The sequence below is a fragment of the Peromyscus eremicus genome, chromosome 4 (assembly GCF_949786415.1).
Source record: "Peromyscus eremicus chromosome 4, PerEre_H2_v1, whole genome shotgun sequence".
NCBI lineage: Eukaryota > Metazoa > Chordata > Mammalia > Rodentia > Cricetidae > Peromyscus > Peromyscus eremicus.
In genome coordinates this window covers 68,047,801-68,063,617 of record NC_081419.1, presented here as the reverse complement: position 1 = coordinate 68,063,617, position 15,817 = coordinate 68,047,801, and the positions used below count along the sequence as shown (strand labels likewise).

General features: G+C 42.4%; 1 protein-coding gene across 10 annotated transcripts in view; it reads right to left on the bottom strand.

Moving 5' to 3' along the window:
• Positions 1-12,784, bottom strand: part of Phf21a (PHD finger protein 21A) — a 182,740-nt gene extending 169,956 nt beyond the window's left edge. For 7 of the 10 annotated variants that reach the window (XM_059260955.1, XM_059260961.1, XM_059260953.1 and 4 more), the window contains exons 1-2: positions 11,340-11,517; positions 10,302-10,360 (exon numbers count right to left, since the gene is read on the bottom strand). The gene's annotated coding sequence lies outside the window, so the exon portion shown is untranslated. Of the gene's footprint in view, positions 1-10,301; positions 10,594-11,339; positions 11,518-12,559 lie in introns of those variants that run through there. The other 3 variants (XM_059260957.1, XM_059260956.1, XM_059260954.1) reach the window with 2 other exon arrangements.
• Positions 12,785-15,817: the final 3,033 nt, after the last annotated feature.

Below are 15,817 nucleotides of genomic sequence, written 5' to 3'. Positions count from 1 at the left end.
CTTTGCTTATAAGACTCTTATGAGGAAGAAGAAAATATTCTCTCAGGCGTGGTCTGAGCCACTCAAGATGAAAGCATATTTATGAATGCTACCAGAGAGAAACACTCTTACCTTGGCTTATTAAAACACTGACACCCTGTCATACCCAGTCTTAAGGTAAAGCTTTAGCACTTGACCAGCTGCGGGTCTAAAGAAGCAGAAAGCACTTGAGGTGTAGAGTGTATTTTTAGGGTTAGAAAGCTTTTTTTTTTTTTTTTTTAAAAAAAAAAAAAACTACTATAATGAAAAACTTTTTATTAGCTATGCAAGAAAATGTTCAATTTAAAAATTACTAAGGTGAATGATGACAAATAACCTCAGCAACAAGTTAAAACACTCAAAACAGAATCAAAACAAAAAGCACTAAAATAATTTACCTTTAAAAAAATTAGTGGCATTATCAACAAGGCATTTGGTGGCAGAGTGAGTGGGCAGAGCTGACAGGGTGAGGCAGCCAACACTACTCAAATGCAGATATAAGCACAAGACGAATTCCCAGGCGGCATCTCTTTCTGCCCACGAAGCTAAAGAGGTTCGTTATTTAAAATACTACTCGATCACCATCTTGGTTTTAAAGCTCTACTTTGTAAATATGAAGTGAATGCTTGACAAGAGACTACCAGTTTGAAAAGAACAAAATTGAAAGGTTCATCTGAAAATACAACTGCTATCTTTATAAGTGTCTTCCAAAATAAACTATAAAATCTTAAGTTTCATATGGTGCCTCCTAAATACAGTCCAGAAAACAGTACTGTCACTTTAAGCTGACTTTTTAGAAGTGTTTAAAAAATAATGGTGGCCACAAATAAAGTACTTAGGATACTTTTTGTCCCGTAAGGAACAGTCAGTCCTGGGACATTAGGTTTATAATCGGACACTTAAGTCTTACGCATTTCTCTTCTTCCAACCCTGTTCCCATTCTCTACGTGAACCTTATTTTCAAAAATAAGCAGGTTTTTATATGGTCATCTTTCTGAAAGAAGAAAACTTCAAAAGTGTATTATGCTGCAATTCCACTCATTCTTTTTGTTTGTTTGTTTTTGTTTTTCGAGACAGGGTTTCTCTGTGTGGCTTTGTGCCTTTTCTGGAACTCGCTTTGTAGACCAGGCTGGCCTCGAACTCCCAGAGATCCGCCTGCCTCTGCCTCCCGAGTGCTGGGATTAAAGGCGTGCGCCACCATTGCCCAGCTCCACTCATTCTCAGATGTATGCACATATATATACACGTATGTAACTGCAGAGAAACACAAGCAGGGTGAGAACTAGAAAACCTTTAACTTTTCTTCTGTGCATGCATGCTGCTCTAATGACTTTCATAACTGACACTGCTTTTATACTATTTCTTCAAAGAAAGTGTTCTTAATTACGCTCTAAAATGTCCAGAAGCTATATAAAGACTAAAATCATAAATGTAAACAATTTGTATGTACCAAAAAGATTTGTAAAGCCCATACTAAAGTGTCACCCGCAGACCTTCATAGACATTAGGCCACACCTATGCCACTTGAGGCACCCTGCTCACCCACGAGACAGGCACTGCCTTAAATGCCTGTGCTTCCAGGCCATCCGGTGCTTCCTATGCAGTCACCAGAGCTCCACCACCACCACAGAAGTCTCCAAATGACCCCACATTGCTGGGGCCATTTCAGTACATTACACACTTCTCCCCTAAGTTTCTGTGGACAACACAGTTTGGAGAGCATTCTGCACCCGTAAGAGCAGGAGCTCAGGGATGAAACAGGGGCCTGGATACAAGCTGCAGCGTTTGCCACCGACCTGACTCCAGGGAAACCCCGACTTCCACACTTCTAAAATGGAGTAGGATAATTACAGCAAATCCTCAACTATTTCTGATAATTAAACAAGATACTTATGTGTAAAAGCTTATTAGCACTATATACATATACTCAATGATAAAGTAATATTAATAGATAACCCAACAACATACATTGATGTACACTTACTATTAACACATGAAAATATTTTCCAACATAAGAATGGCCATAATTAAAACATTACAACCTGTTGGTACATTTCTCATATCTATACTATAATGTATACATAAACATATCAGAGTATCTACTATCAAGAACAAGCTACAAATTATGTCTAAACACATCAAAAAACTTGTCAGAACCAGGGATGGTGGTATACACCTATAATGCTAGTACTCAGGAAGCTGAGACCGAAGTTCCAGGCCAGCCTGGGCCTCACAGCAAGACTTCCTCTCACAAAAACTTGTCTAATGAGACTGGAGGGATGGCTCAGTGGTTAAGAGCACTGGCTGCTCTTGCAGAGATCTCAGGTTCGGATTACAGCACTTACATCAGGCAACTCACAAGTGCCTGTAACTCCAGCTCCAAGAGATCCAATGCCTCCCCGGGCTCCAAGCACACATGTAGACATGTGGGACACACAGATACATGCTGGCACTCACCCATACAACATAAAATACAAATAAATAAATAAACAAAATGCTTTTAAAACTTGTCTACTGTGGGCAGAGTAGATCACTAATTTTTGGTTCATTTATACTCTAACTCAGACACTTAAAATTTTATAATAATATTAACAAAACAGATATTTTAAATATAAATTCAATTCACATATACTATTTTAATCTATAAAGTACATTCATGAATACTATCTCATCTAGTCCTTTTAACAGCAAGCTCCTATTTATTTTCCACTGGGAAAACTAACCCCCCACAAGACTGAACTTCCCTGGATATTCCTTATACCACATCATCAGGTGATATGCAGTGACCTGGGACATTTCATCAAGAGAATGGAGAACAGCGCTCAGTAATTTCAGTGTGTCTGAAGATTCTACAGTGAAGACAGGTAACCACCCAGTTACTGTCCTGATCTGCTGCAGTGTTTCAGGAACTATGTGAATCCATACGGCAATCAATTTACAGAAGGAGAATTCACACAAGCGTGATTATTTTCTGTGGTAGCCCGTTAATATCAAAGCCATTTCCCTCCTTACTCTCAGTCATCCCTATCCAACTCTTGGTAACTGCTGAATTTATTCATTTTAATATTAACTTTAAAAACAAACTAATAGAAAAGAAATAAAACAACTTCTAATATAGAAACATATCCAACCAGATTCCATATATTTTTGACACTTCTAAAAGATCTTGCCCTCCTACGGGAGGGCAAGGTTAGATTTAAAGTCAATTGATACTTTGAATACTTCTAAGAAATAGTTTCAGTAAATAGCTCAGCAGTAGTCTATGATAATGTTCTAAGAAGTCCATGCTAGGGAATGGATACCAGTTAAGCAGGTAAAAAGACAATTATCTGATGCTTCTACATCCCAACTGAGGCACAAACACCGGAATTCCTGTTTATATTTTTCAATATTCCCAAGTATCCCTACCTTAAACATCCCTTTCTCATCTCAAATAGATAAAAGCAAAAATATCCCAAAAGTTTAAGAGCCTAATAAAGTCAATACCTTAAAACAGAGCTGGGGAGGGGGGATGTAAATACTTAAAATGTAAAATCTTCTGAACCCTTTTTTTGGGGGGGGGGGTTTCGAGACAGGGTTTCTCTGTGTAGCCCACATTTTTTAAGTACAACTCAGACTTAAAATGACATTTTATGGGGGTGAGGGCAGCTCAATGCATCCATGCCTCCTCTACATCAATTCCTTAACACTGCATTCAGAGGTATGTGCCTCAAAACATAACAGGATTTCCCCAAAGTTGCACTCACCATGACACTAAGAGCATTTCTGCAGAACCTTATTTTTATTAATCAGCTATTTGGATGTTCTAACAGTACAAACGTGACTAACGAAGACATTGTCATCATCTTTTAAACTCTCTGAAGTCAATGAAACATAGCAATACAATAATACTGAATCCTGCCAACACCCTGCCACTGGCTCATTTATCCTGTTTTGGGCATGTGTCATTTCAGTTGAAAACTGAGGCACACAGACACTTAATGCACAGCAAAATCATTCTAAGACACATCGTTACCGTAAGTCAAAATCGCAAGGCCTTTAAAAACCACGTGAACTTCTAATCAAATTACAACATGAAAAGAAGTAAAAAGGTGAAGGAAGCATTTTAAATAAAAATGGCTGCTGCTAATTCTAAGCATTTCCTGAGCTTTAATTGTATGCCAAGCACTATGCTAAGTAAGTGGACTTCCGCACCCAATCCCTGTAACAGCCCTAAAAGAGTTAATAAAGAACTTTCAAAAGAAAGTTTTGCAATCTTATCAATGAAAATCTAAACTATTTAAGAACCTTCCCTTCCTCTCTCCCTTTCAGGCTGCATCTTCTAGTATTCCATCTACATGGAGCAGGGTGAAGTAGAGCAAGCCTGTAAAACAAGCACTCCAGAGCAGGGGCAATAGGATCACAAGGAAAAGACACCAGTCTGAGCTAGAGTGAGATCCTTCTCAAAAAAAAGGAAGGGGGGGGGGGGTACCTGAAGCAATAAGACTGTGAGTTCAAGTCCAGCTTGGACTATACTGCAAGACTCTGTCTCAAAAATAAATAAAATAAAATAATTCAAATATACTGAATCATTTATTTTCAGGAATTTTTCTCCCATTAGAAGGTACTGACAATTATTAGAGAAGCATCACACAACTCTGAATGTAAACACTGGAATAAAAACCACTCTGTCCCCACTGGGGCAAAAGGAGCATATGTGCTAGGCCTATCAAACAGGCTTCTACTGCCCACACTAGGAAGCAGTGATGCCATACTTCTTTAGTAACCTATTCCCCACATATACAGAAACCACTTACAATTTCCAAGTCAAGTTTTGAATATGTTATTCTGCATTTAAATCTTATAGAAGCCAGTAAAAGCACTGTGATAAACCAGAACACTAAGCTGCTTATAAAGTTTCACTTTAGAATTTCAGAAGTGGAATAATCATGATTTTATTAATTAATGAATTTTCTTTAAAAAAAAATAAAGTTTTTAGAAGCTTGGAGACCTATATATAAAATGGAGCAGACAAGAAAGAAGAGTTCTCCGTGCTAGTTAAACCAACTACATGCCCCAGCATGCAATGCTTTAATATGAAGTTAAGAAAAAGCTGCAGTGCACCCTGGGACTTGTAGTAAGTAAACCAGCTTCTCACCACAAGTTTCAGGAAAGACTGAACTATGGAGTGCAATCTGATTAGGTCTTATTTTCAGGGTCCAATCAAAGATCAAATCTGTTTGTTCTCTGCTCTAGTACTGCTTCTCTAGCACATACTACAGAAAGTATCAATTAGCATTAATATTTCCCACCAGAAAAACCTTAAATGCACAAAATGTTTTAAAAATAATTGGTATGATAAAAATGTAATTTTATACTTTTTGTTTTGTTTTGTTTTGTTTTTTGTCTTTTTCGAGATAGGGTTTCTCTGTGTAGCTTTTGCGTATACTTTTTAAAATAAGTTTCGTTGGACCGATTGCAACATTCTTATCATTTCTCCCCCTTCCCACAAAATTTTTTGTTGTACAGTATCTTAACAATTATTCAAGATGTATTTTTAAATAATTTTTCTCGAAATTTTTCAAGAAATTCAAGCCAAGCATTTCCTATACTCTAGGATTGCCCACTAGGAATATATTCTCACACTAATATGCATACACATCCTCACAACAAAATATCTAAGTTCTTCTTTTGTCAAATCCTTCCTTAACGGTTATGCCCACCACTCATCACACTTAATTCTATACCCACATTTCTGTAAAGAATTTTTAGAAAAAATAGGCCTATCTAACTGTAGGCCTAATTCTCTCATTCACAGACTTCCTTGAAAAATACAAAAGTTTTTGTAAGCTACCAATAACATGTCCAAATCAAAGCTGACAAATCTGAACTATAGTTTATGTATATATAGTTCCTTACTGACACCCCTGTTTTCTCCAAGACTCTGGAAGGCAGCTGAGAAAAAACTGTGCAGTCTGCATCAGGAGGCTTACCACAGGTGGTGGGCTATTTTCAGGCAGCAGTACCTTTGCAAACATGCTGTGGAATATGGTCCAAGAAACTCCTAACAAGGAGAGATAAGCTGGCACATAGATTAACACAATCCAGCTAAAAGTCACCTGCAGCATGTGCTAACACATTTCACCATAAAAGTGACAGGCTACTAAAGTATCTGAAGCCTCATCAATACAACAGGACTGTCCATAAGGCCAGAGATAGCAGTTGCCATGGTTACTATCACTCACTTTTATCATGAAATTACTGTCATTACCCTGAAGTTTCGGGTACTTACTTAAATGTTAAAAAGGAGAGTTCAGTGTTCTGTCGAGGGAGAGAAATCAAGTGCTGCCTGATTTGTAAGCATGCCACTTTAGAAATGCACATGGTTAACAACACTTGGATCTGCAGCAGAAAAAAAAAAATCAATTCCTTTCTGCTGCTCCTGTTCCTCAAGCACTGACAGTTTGTATTTTCAATGCAGCCAAAACAATAAAACAAAACCCATCTTTTTGGCCTCTGTGTCTGAGTTATGTTTTTCCCCAAGGCCCACAAACAGAGTCAAAATAAAACTATTAGGCCCCGCCCCTTCCTACCTACATATTACTGGTTTGATTTTTCCTCTACATTAAAAAGCAGAAAATGTTGCCTTAGTGGATTCGAAAATACAGGAAAGAAGAGTTTCCTGAAACTGTACATGAACTCTTTTTTTTTTTAAATGAATAAAAGTAAGGGGAACAGAGGAGAAGGACTTGCAGAATGTTGGGAGAAGAATAGAGGGGGTGGATTCAAAATGCCACAGAGTCTGTGAATGAAAGTTACTCCAGCAAAGCAGTAGTGATGAGTGAACCCCAGTCTCTACATGAGAAGACTCACCCCCCGACAGCCAGGCACCCCGGTGACAGACAAGAAATTGGAATGTTGTTCTTCAGAGTCTATCCCAAGAGGGGCATGGTAATTCATGCCTGCAGACCCAGCACTTGGGAAACTGAAGCCTGAGGATTACCAAAAATTCTAGGCCAGCCTGAGCTCCTTAGCAAGACCTCACCTCAAAAAGAAAAAAAGAGACTATTCCAACATTGTTGCAGATGATAACTATTCAAAGAATTATATAAAAGTCTATAAAAAGAAAATCTGTATATACATAGGAGCATACAAAGAAAAAACTATGCTCTTTAGAAATAGTTATCCGGGGGAAGATGGCTCAGTGGTAGGAACACTAGCTGCTCTTGCAGAGGATCTGGGTTTAGTTCCCAGCACCCACATGGCAGCTCACAATTGCCCATAACTCTAGCACTAAGGGATCTGACACCTCTTCTGGCCTCCTTGGGCACCAGGCACGCACAGAGGTGCACAGACATACACGTAGGCACTGATACATACACATAAAATAATAACAAATAAATCTTTTAAAGAAGAAATAATTATCTATAGTAAGTTTTATGCAGTATTAACATACTACCACTTAAAAATAAATACCAAAGTGCCAAAAATAAACACTTGGTGTGGTTAATATGATCAAGACATATTGCTACACTTCTAAAGATGACTTAGGCCCACATAAAAATCCACAGGCAAATGCTCCTGAGAAATCAACATAAAGCCAGCACAAAACAATACAAAAATTCAAATGTTTCACCTATCTGAATAGACACATATAGGAATTCTGGCAAAGGTCAGAGGACTAAAACTTTAATCTCTTCCAGTCTCCTTTTGGATAGGAGACTAATCATAAAAGCCTTCAGCACTAAAACACTAAGTCTACAAAAATTTAAAGGCATACTGATGTAACTTTAACCTCAGAATTTCTTTACAAAATAAATAAATAAATAACCTGTGTTCACCATGGCATAAAGTTACCATGTTCATGAGAAGTTTCCTTTTGATCTAAACAGTTTAATGCCTTTCTTGCCCTTCCCAAGAGCAAGTTTCCATATTTACTTTCTAACTTGGGCTATTTCATGAAGAACACTCATTTATAAAATTCAGAACACTACACTCCTAAACACAAGGGTTCCCAATTAACTCTATTTAACTTAAATTTACCATTCCAAATTTGTAATCAGAGTCTATGAAGAAAGACACTTTTTGGTTATTTTTACACAGACACACACACATCACACACACACACACACACACACACACACACACACACACAAAGCATTTAAGCCTCTAGAACCTTCTAAAAGGAGAAAACAAAATAACATATATATTTACCTAACACCAATGCACAGCAATGTACATTTCACTGTGAAACAAGGAAGCACTTTTCAGAAAGTTAGCAGTCAATCAAAACTTTAGCAGGGACATTTGTTACTCTGTGCATTAATAAAAGTCTACAAAGAGTCCAGGAACTTAAATATTCACTAAAGTCAACACTACCACACAACAGAAAAAGGAAGAAAACTTTTAATAGGGGACATACATTTCACACTATCTTCAAAAGAAAAAAATGATTTTTTTATATTATGGAAAACTGCCTAAGCAGCATTTCTTTTAAAAAAAAAAAAAAAACAAAAGCTTCAAAAGTGTAACAAAGAGATTTGGGGTAATGGGGGGGGGGGGGTTCATAGTGTCCAGCATGTACTTTTAAGCATTAATGTCCTAACTGATATGGAAGAACTTAGCATTTTAAAACAGAACTTGGTTTATGTTTTAATTGGTTATCTATCTCATCAACAGTGTCTACATGGCTTCTGGCAATTTACAAAGAACTTTCACATGTACTACTTAATTTGATTTTATTGAAAAAAAAATACAATACTGTATCTACAAAATTGAAAGCTGGTCCATCAAATTTTCTCTGTGTTTCTAAGTTTCAAAACTTTGATACAAAACTTTACAAGCAATCACAGTAGCTTATTTTGACTCACAATCAACTCATCTAACACTAAGAAGTTCAAAGGACCATGTACCATGAAGGCCATGAAAATGTTAAAGTGGCTACTTTTAGTTTTCTACAGTCATTGTTAAAAGTTACTAATGGACACACCAGCAAAGATACATTCACACAGGTGTAACTTTCCTTCAAGTTTATTTATTTTTCTTGAGACAAGGTCTTAGAATGTAGGCCAGGCTGCCATGACTTTCAGAATGCCTGCTTCCCAAGCCTACTAGGATTACAGGCCAAGTACTGGAATTACAGAGCACTCCACTTAATTTCACATATAGTTAAAAAAATCACAGTCTTTGAAAAAATCATTTTTCCCCCACACAATATCCCATTTTCCAAAAATGTCTGTATATCCTATTTATATTATCATGTCTGCAAGACCTAAAGCCCGACATCATGCCACTTACTTTTTGTTTACTGCAACTTCAAACAATTTTTTCAAATTCTACACTCCACATATCAATACCACACTAACTCCCCTTTGAAATAAAATAATCCTAACAGCACCCTACTCTTAACCCCAACATCCACAATAACAAACTTATTCTGCATAGTATCATAGGCGAGTACAAAGCAGATTTCCAAGAGCAAAGGCTATTTATTAACAGTATTTTAGAACAGACTTACTCTAAATCTTCCTGGAACTTTACTCCAGTTGCTTACGAGCTAAGAGAGCTTCAGGAAGTAGCAAGACCCTCAAAATTAAGAGACTGCCTTTAACTTGTGGAGCACCTCCTGCTGGATGCACCATGTTAAACAGAAGGGTTTCTCAAGCAGCTCCTTCCAGATAATTGAACAGGAAAAAGAACTGGCCACTGAAAGCCAAAGGAAATAGAGTCCCCTTCGTCACTTTTATCCTTGTAAAATAAAGTATGGCCCAGGCAGGTGTCTTTTCAATGTAGTATTCTTCCAGCTCCATAAAGATTTGCCTGAGTCCAAAGTTTGACCACTTTGATGACTTTGTGTGAAGTCATCTAAAATCTTAAGTTAAAAATGTCTTCAATAGCACTTCAGAAAAAAAATTAAAAAAAAAAAGATTTTTATAATAGGCAACCAAGTAATGCCAGTCAAAATGTACATATTGTGCTACCAAAACCCAAGTCTCTAGTCAAGAAAGCCCCTAGAACAGTTCTAACACGTTAGTCAGATGTTTGTGCTTTGAGAATTCTCTGCACTATTACTAGTCTTCACTTAAGGATAGCAGCACACGTACTCAAGAGCTGAGGACTGAAATTCTTAATAAACATGTGCATTACTACACTCAAAAATTCCTCTTTGCCACCAAAACATGTCCTGAGATTTTTTTTTTTTTAATGTATTCTTAGACATTTAAAATGGCCCTCGGTAAGCTAGGTTAAGCTCACAACAGATTTCATACACAAGTGAAGACAGAAGAAAACAGCAAGGAACTTACCGAAATTAAAATGAGTAACAGTATTCCCAGGAAATTTTCGGTCATGCTTTCCTACAAGGCTGTAAACCAAGTAGATGGTAAAACTTTGAAAAGGGGGGAGGGGGCTAACCTTCAAAAACCAATAGGAGAGCTGACCTACTTATTTCTACTGCCCAACTGTGAGGAAACATGAAATGTAAACAAATAACATAAAGACTTTTCCCAAAAGTAGCCTTACACTTCTTAGCCTCAATCTGAGCCCCCTGAACAGGCCCTCAATAAAAGCTACAGATGATGCTAAAGATCTCTCTAAAAGGTGACACCCCCCCCCACCCCCGCGAGCGCGCGCGCGCCCCCAAAGAGCCACCATAAAGAGCGTCTGCCAAAGGGCTTCCTTCCTAGAATGCACAACTGCCTTAAAGGAAAAAAGGAAGAAAAAAAACCTTCAGCCAGCCCAAATGAATCTGATTCTAACATTCAGCTATCAATTATTAATAAATAAATGCCCTTCCCTCTCTAACTTCCTCAGCTCAAGACTCTACATTTCTGATACCTACCATTAAGCATAACTAGCATCCCAGCTATGGAGTAAAATCTTAGAAGTAAAAAAAAAAAAAAAAAAAAAAAAAAACAGCCACAAAGTTCACTGTCAAGGCCAGTGCTAAGGCCCACACATGCCGAGACCTTAAAATCACATTTGAGATTCTAGAAATCCATACTCCCGAAGACATCATTTAAAAACAACACAATGTGGACGTGCAGAGGGAGATCCTCTACTTCAAGACCTAAACAAAGAATATTTCAACATATGACCGGAATATGATGACACCGGATTCACCCACGAAAACAAAACCTGTCTACCATTAGCCGTCGTACCCTCATCTCAACAACTCAACTACTTAGAAATCACTCCCAGCACATCTACACCCCACAATCGGCATGTGGCCTCCTCCCGGGGTGCAAGCCACAAGACAAAGTTGAAAGGAGACCTTTCTCGCCCGGTGCCCCCATGTCCACATCAAACCCCTCCCCTGCCAGGGCCACCTTGCAGCTACCCACCATTGCGAGCGAGCGTGGTCAAGGGAGGAGGAGGAGGTAGGGAAAAAAAAGAGAGAGAGAAAGAAATCCTAACAGCACCGCTCAGCAGAATAAAGAGAGCAGAGAGAGGATGACGAGAAGTGTTGGGAACTGCGTGCACCGCGGGGCTGGACCAAACGGAAAGAGTCCCACTCCGCGCGCCCCTCCCCCCGCGGCCCGGGGGGGAGGGGCGGCCGCGGCCCCTCTCGGAGGGGCCTGTGAGTCCCCGGCCCGCGCGGGGTCCCGGGGCGGCGGGCCGGCGGCGACGGCGGGAGGGCCGCCCCGGGGTGAGGGGTGCAGGCGGACTCCTCGGAATAACAAGTTGCAGAAGAAGAAGAATAAGCGGAATTTCCCCAACGCTGCTCCGGCCACCCAAGACAAATGCACCAACACACACTCACTCACACACACTCGGGCCCGGCAGCGTCAGCAGCCGCAGCTTTTCTTTCTTTTTTTTTTTTTTTTTTTTAAACCAGATCTCACAGTCACCAAACAAGATGGTTTTCCAAAAAAAAAAAAAAAAAAAAAAAAAAAAAAATTTTAAATTAAATAACCATAATAAAAACTTCCCCCCGACAGCATCCCGGGGGGTGGGGGCGGGGAAGGGGCCCAGGCGGCCATCCCCCGGCCGCAGGCACTCGCGGGGGGCGGCCTCGGCCCGCGGCCCCCCAGCCCGGCCCCCCGGCGGGACGCTGTGTCGCCCCCTCGCCGCCACCCCCGACGCGCCGCCCCTGTCACCCGCTCCGGCCCTGCACTCAGCGCCCAGGCTCCCGAGGCTGCTCATAAACTTACTTCCAATCTATCCTAGGGAGGGGTGGAGGGCAGAGGGGAGGAAGGGGGGAGACGAGGTATTCCCATTGTCTTTTTTTTTTTTCCTGGGGGGGGGAGAGGAATAGGAAAAGGGCACGCAGGGGGGCGCCCCGAAGGGGAAGTTATTGCTGAAATCTCAAGTTGACTGAGGGGTCCTGTCGAGAACACCCCCTGTCCCTCCTCCCTCCCACACACCCCTCCCCTCCCCCTACCTCCCCCCCACAACAAACTCCAAGCAAGCAGCCCCTGCTCCTTCCCAGAGACAAACAGCAGAGACAAGACAGAGGGGGGGGGGGGGGGAGGGCGGGAGGGGGAATAGAGCTACTCCAGAAAAAAAAGAGAGAGAGAGGAGAGTGAGGAGAAGAGAGAATGGAAAAGCTGGGATACTGCACCCTCCTGCTGCTGGCTGGCTGTCCCCCCTGGCAGCTGGAGGCAGGAACTCTGAGCAGGAGAAGCAGGAGGAGGAGGAGGAGGGAACTCTTCTTCATGGGGAGGGAGGGAAGAGGCTGGAGCGCTGCTGCTGCTGCTTCTGCTGCTGCTGCTCTGGGCCTCTCGCACTTTTTAGATATTAGTGTGTTAAGATGGTAGGTTGTTCCCTTCTCCCTCCTCCTCCTCCTCCTCCTCTCTCACTCACACTCTCTCTCTCTCTCTCTCTCTCTCTCCTCTCTCTCTCTCCTCTCTCTCTTCTTTCTCTCTCTCTCTCTCTCTCTCTCTCTCTTTCTCTCTCTCTCTCTCTCTGGGCTGTTTCTTTCCTCCTCTTCCCCAGGCAAGGGGGGGGTGGGGAGGAGGGGGTGGGGGGGGAGGAACTGGAGCCCTCCTCCTCCTCCAGGAGAGACACACACAGGCCCCGGGCCGGAATGGGGAGGGAGGAATCAGAGCAGCAGGAGAGAAACTGTGGGAGACAAACAAGCCCAACTCTTCATCCTCCTCCTCCTCCTCCTCCTCTCAGCAGCAGCAGCGAGCACCACCAGCCCATTCACCACCCGGCCCCGGGCCGCAGCACCTCCGCCGCCTCAGCCCGGGGATCCCTCCGCCCAGGCCCAGACACACTCGCCCGCGCGGGAGCCCGCCGCGCGGCCCCGCCGGCCCGCCGCCGCCGCCGCCGTGCGCGCCCCCGCCGCTCCCGAGAGCCGGGCGAGAGGGACTGGGGCCGGGGAAGCGGGGACGAGGGAGCACGGGCGGGCGGGCGGGGGCCGGGCGGAGCTGGACCGCGGCGGGCCCCGGCCGCCCCGCGCCCCTGCCCATGAGCCCGTGGCTTGCGGGAGGCGCGGGGGGACCCCACGGGGGCCCGGGGCGGCGGCGGGGGCCCGCGGCGGCGCTCGGGCGGGCGGACTACTTGACGTGTCGGTGCGGCGAATTTATTTCACTTTGCCTAAGGAACGGGGTGTGCTGCGGCACCCATTGCCTAGGGAAAAAACCCGGATGTAAAGTGAGTGAAACTAAACTAGAGTGAAGTAGGGCAGCGGCAGCCAAACTCCGGTGCAGCGGCGGCGGCGGCGCTGGGGCCGAGCGGCCGCCAAACTCCCGGCCCGCCGCCGCGCCGCAGCCCGGCCAGGCCCGAGCCCCGGTCCCCTCCCGCCGTCGGGATCTGCTGGGGGGCTCCCCGAGCAGCCCCAACTCCCTCCAGTGCAACAGCAGTTTGCAGGGGTGGGGGTGGAAAGAAGGCAGGAGCGAGGAGGAAGCACTGCAATGGGGGAGCGAGTGGTCCAGGCAACAGGAGAAGATGCAAGCTCAAGTCGAATGCAACATGCAATCCCCGGCCACCCCGCCCCCTTTGCAAATAACTACCCTTGAACCACTTTATTAGCCGTGCAGAGTCCCACACTAGCTCCGGGGAGGGGCGGGGGACGGGGTCCTTCGCTCACCTTTATTTATTGCTGCTTTCTGCCCCCCTCTCCATGTTTTTTATTCCTAAGTTCTTTTGTTCTAAGGGGGATGATGGCATTTACTTTTCTGCTTTGTGTAGCAGGGCAATCACTGGGAATCGGCCACGTATAATCCGGCGGTTTGTCATATTTTATTAGTGAAAGTATTTTATGCCTAGTCCACCTCCAAGGATCTGTAACATGGAGACCTGCAGGGGGGTGGGCGACATCACAAGAATTCTTGTTTTCAGAGATTTCTTGGCGGGGCGGGGAGGGCCTCTTTTTTTTTTTTTTTTAAATCTTTGAGGAGGTTCATTTAAATTATTAAATCGATAGTTTTCAACTTAAAGCTTAATGCTTTTGCACGGGTGAATTGTTGGGTTGTAAAATAACCCCCAACCACAATTAAAAAAAAAAAAAAAGTAAAATATCCTAGCTCTTAAAAAAAAAAAAAACCCATCTGGACACTGATCTCTGTTCTGAGCTGCATGCTGGACTTAACGTAGTGTTAGCCTTCCTATGTTAAATAACAATAAACCTCAACCTCAACGGAATACAAATGGGGGCTGGGGGTGGTTTTGTTTTTAAGGCTCAGCACTTTTGTAGCATCTGCCACTACGCATTTTCCAGGCATTGATTAACCATGCAACTCCCATAGGCATGAAGTCCAGTTTTTGCAGATGAAGAGCAACAGTGAGATGATTCGCCCAAAGTCAAAGTGAGTCATTGGCAGAACCAGGAAGAGCCTTGGACTTGATTTGTTACTAGTCACATCTTTTCCATTAAATAATATGTTCGCCAAGAAATAGTATTTAAAAATAAGCGCACATTCTTTATCTTACCAGAGGGGCTCTGAGATCACTGGATATGAAGAGATTTTCTTCTGTGAGCTGCAAAATTTAAATTTAGCTTCTCAAGAGAAAGCATTTTTTTAAAACTGATTTCTTAAAAGTAAAAAAAAAAAAGTTTATTTTACATGTATAGGGTCACTAAGTAGTAGTTGTATGTTAAAAAGAGATCACAGCAGAAAGTGTAAGAGTTGGGGAGTAAAAATGAAAGTACTTATTAATGATTCAGGAAGCCTGGATGAACTCATAGTGTGAAACTCAACCTGTAATGCAGTCAACATAAATAAGAGGGACAAGTCGTGCGCTCAGACTAGCTTCAGCACTTAGATAACCAGCGTCCTGAAGATGGTGGTAGGCCTTTGGAGCTGTAGCAGCGGGCCACTGGAACAGTAATCCAAGGGTGTCATTTCAAATCATCCCAAAATGGAAGATGTCAACATTTTCCCCCCCAAGAGGAAGGCAACCTTGGTGTTCTTTTTGGGAGAGAAAAAAAAACCTCTTTTATTTTTCCAGAAGCATGGGGTAGGGTGGGGGTGGGGTTGGCTCATGTTCAAATTGAGCATGAATGTGTAAACCCTATATAGCAGATCAGCAAATTTTCTGTGAAAGCCCAGATTGTAAATATCTTAGTTGTTTTTTTTTTTTTGTACCTAAGTCAACTGAGAGCTTCTCAACTCTTCTGTTCCTGTAACAAAATCCACCACAGACTACATGTAAACAAATGTGTCTAAATGAGTGTTCTAATAAAGTTTTATTTGTGCATATTGACATTTGACTTGCATATGCTTTTCATATTATGAAATGTGTTTTGTTTTTACTTTTTTCAACTTCTAAAAAAGCAAAAAACAATTTTTTAAAAAAATTTTAGCTTTCATGGGACATCACAGAGCCAAGCTCTGGGAGGGTAGGATGTAGCAGCTGTCCTTTGTGCATCCCT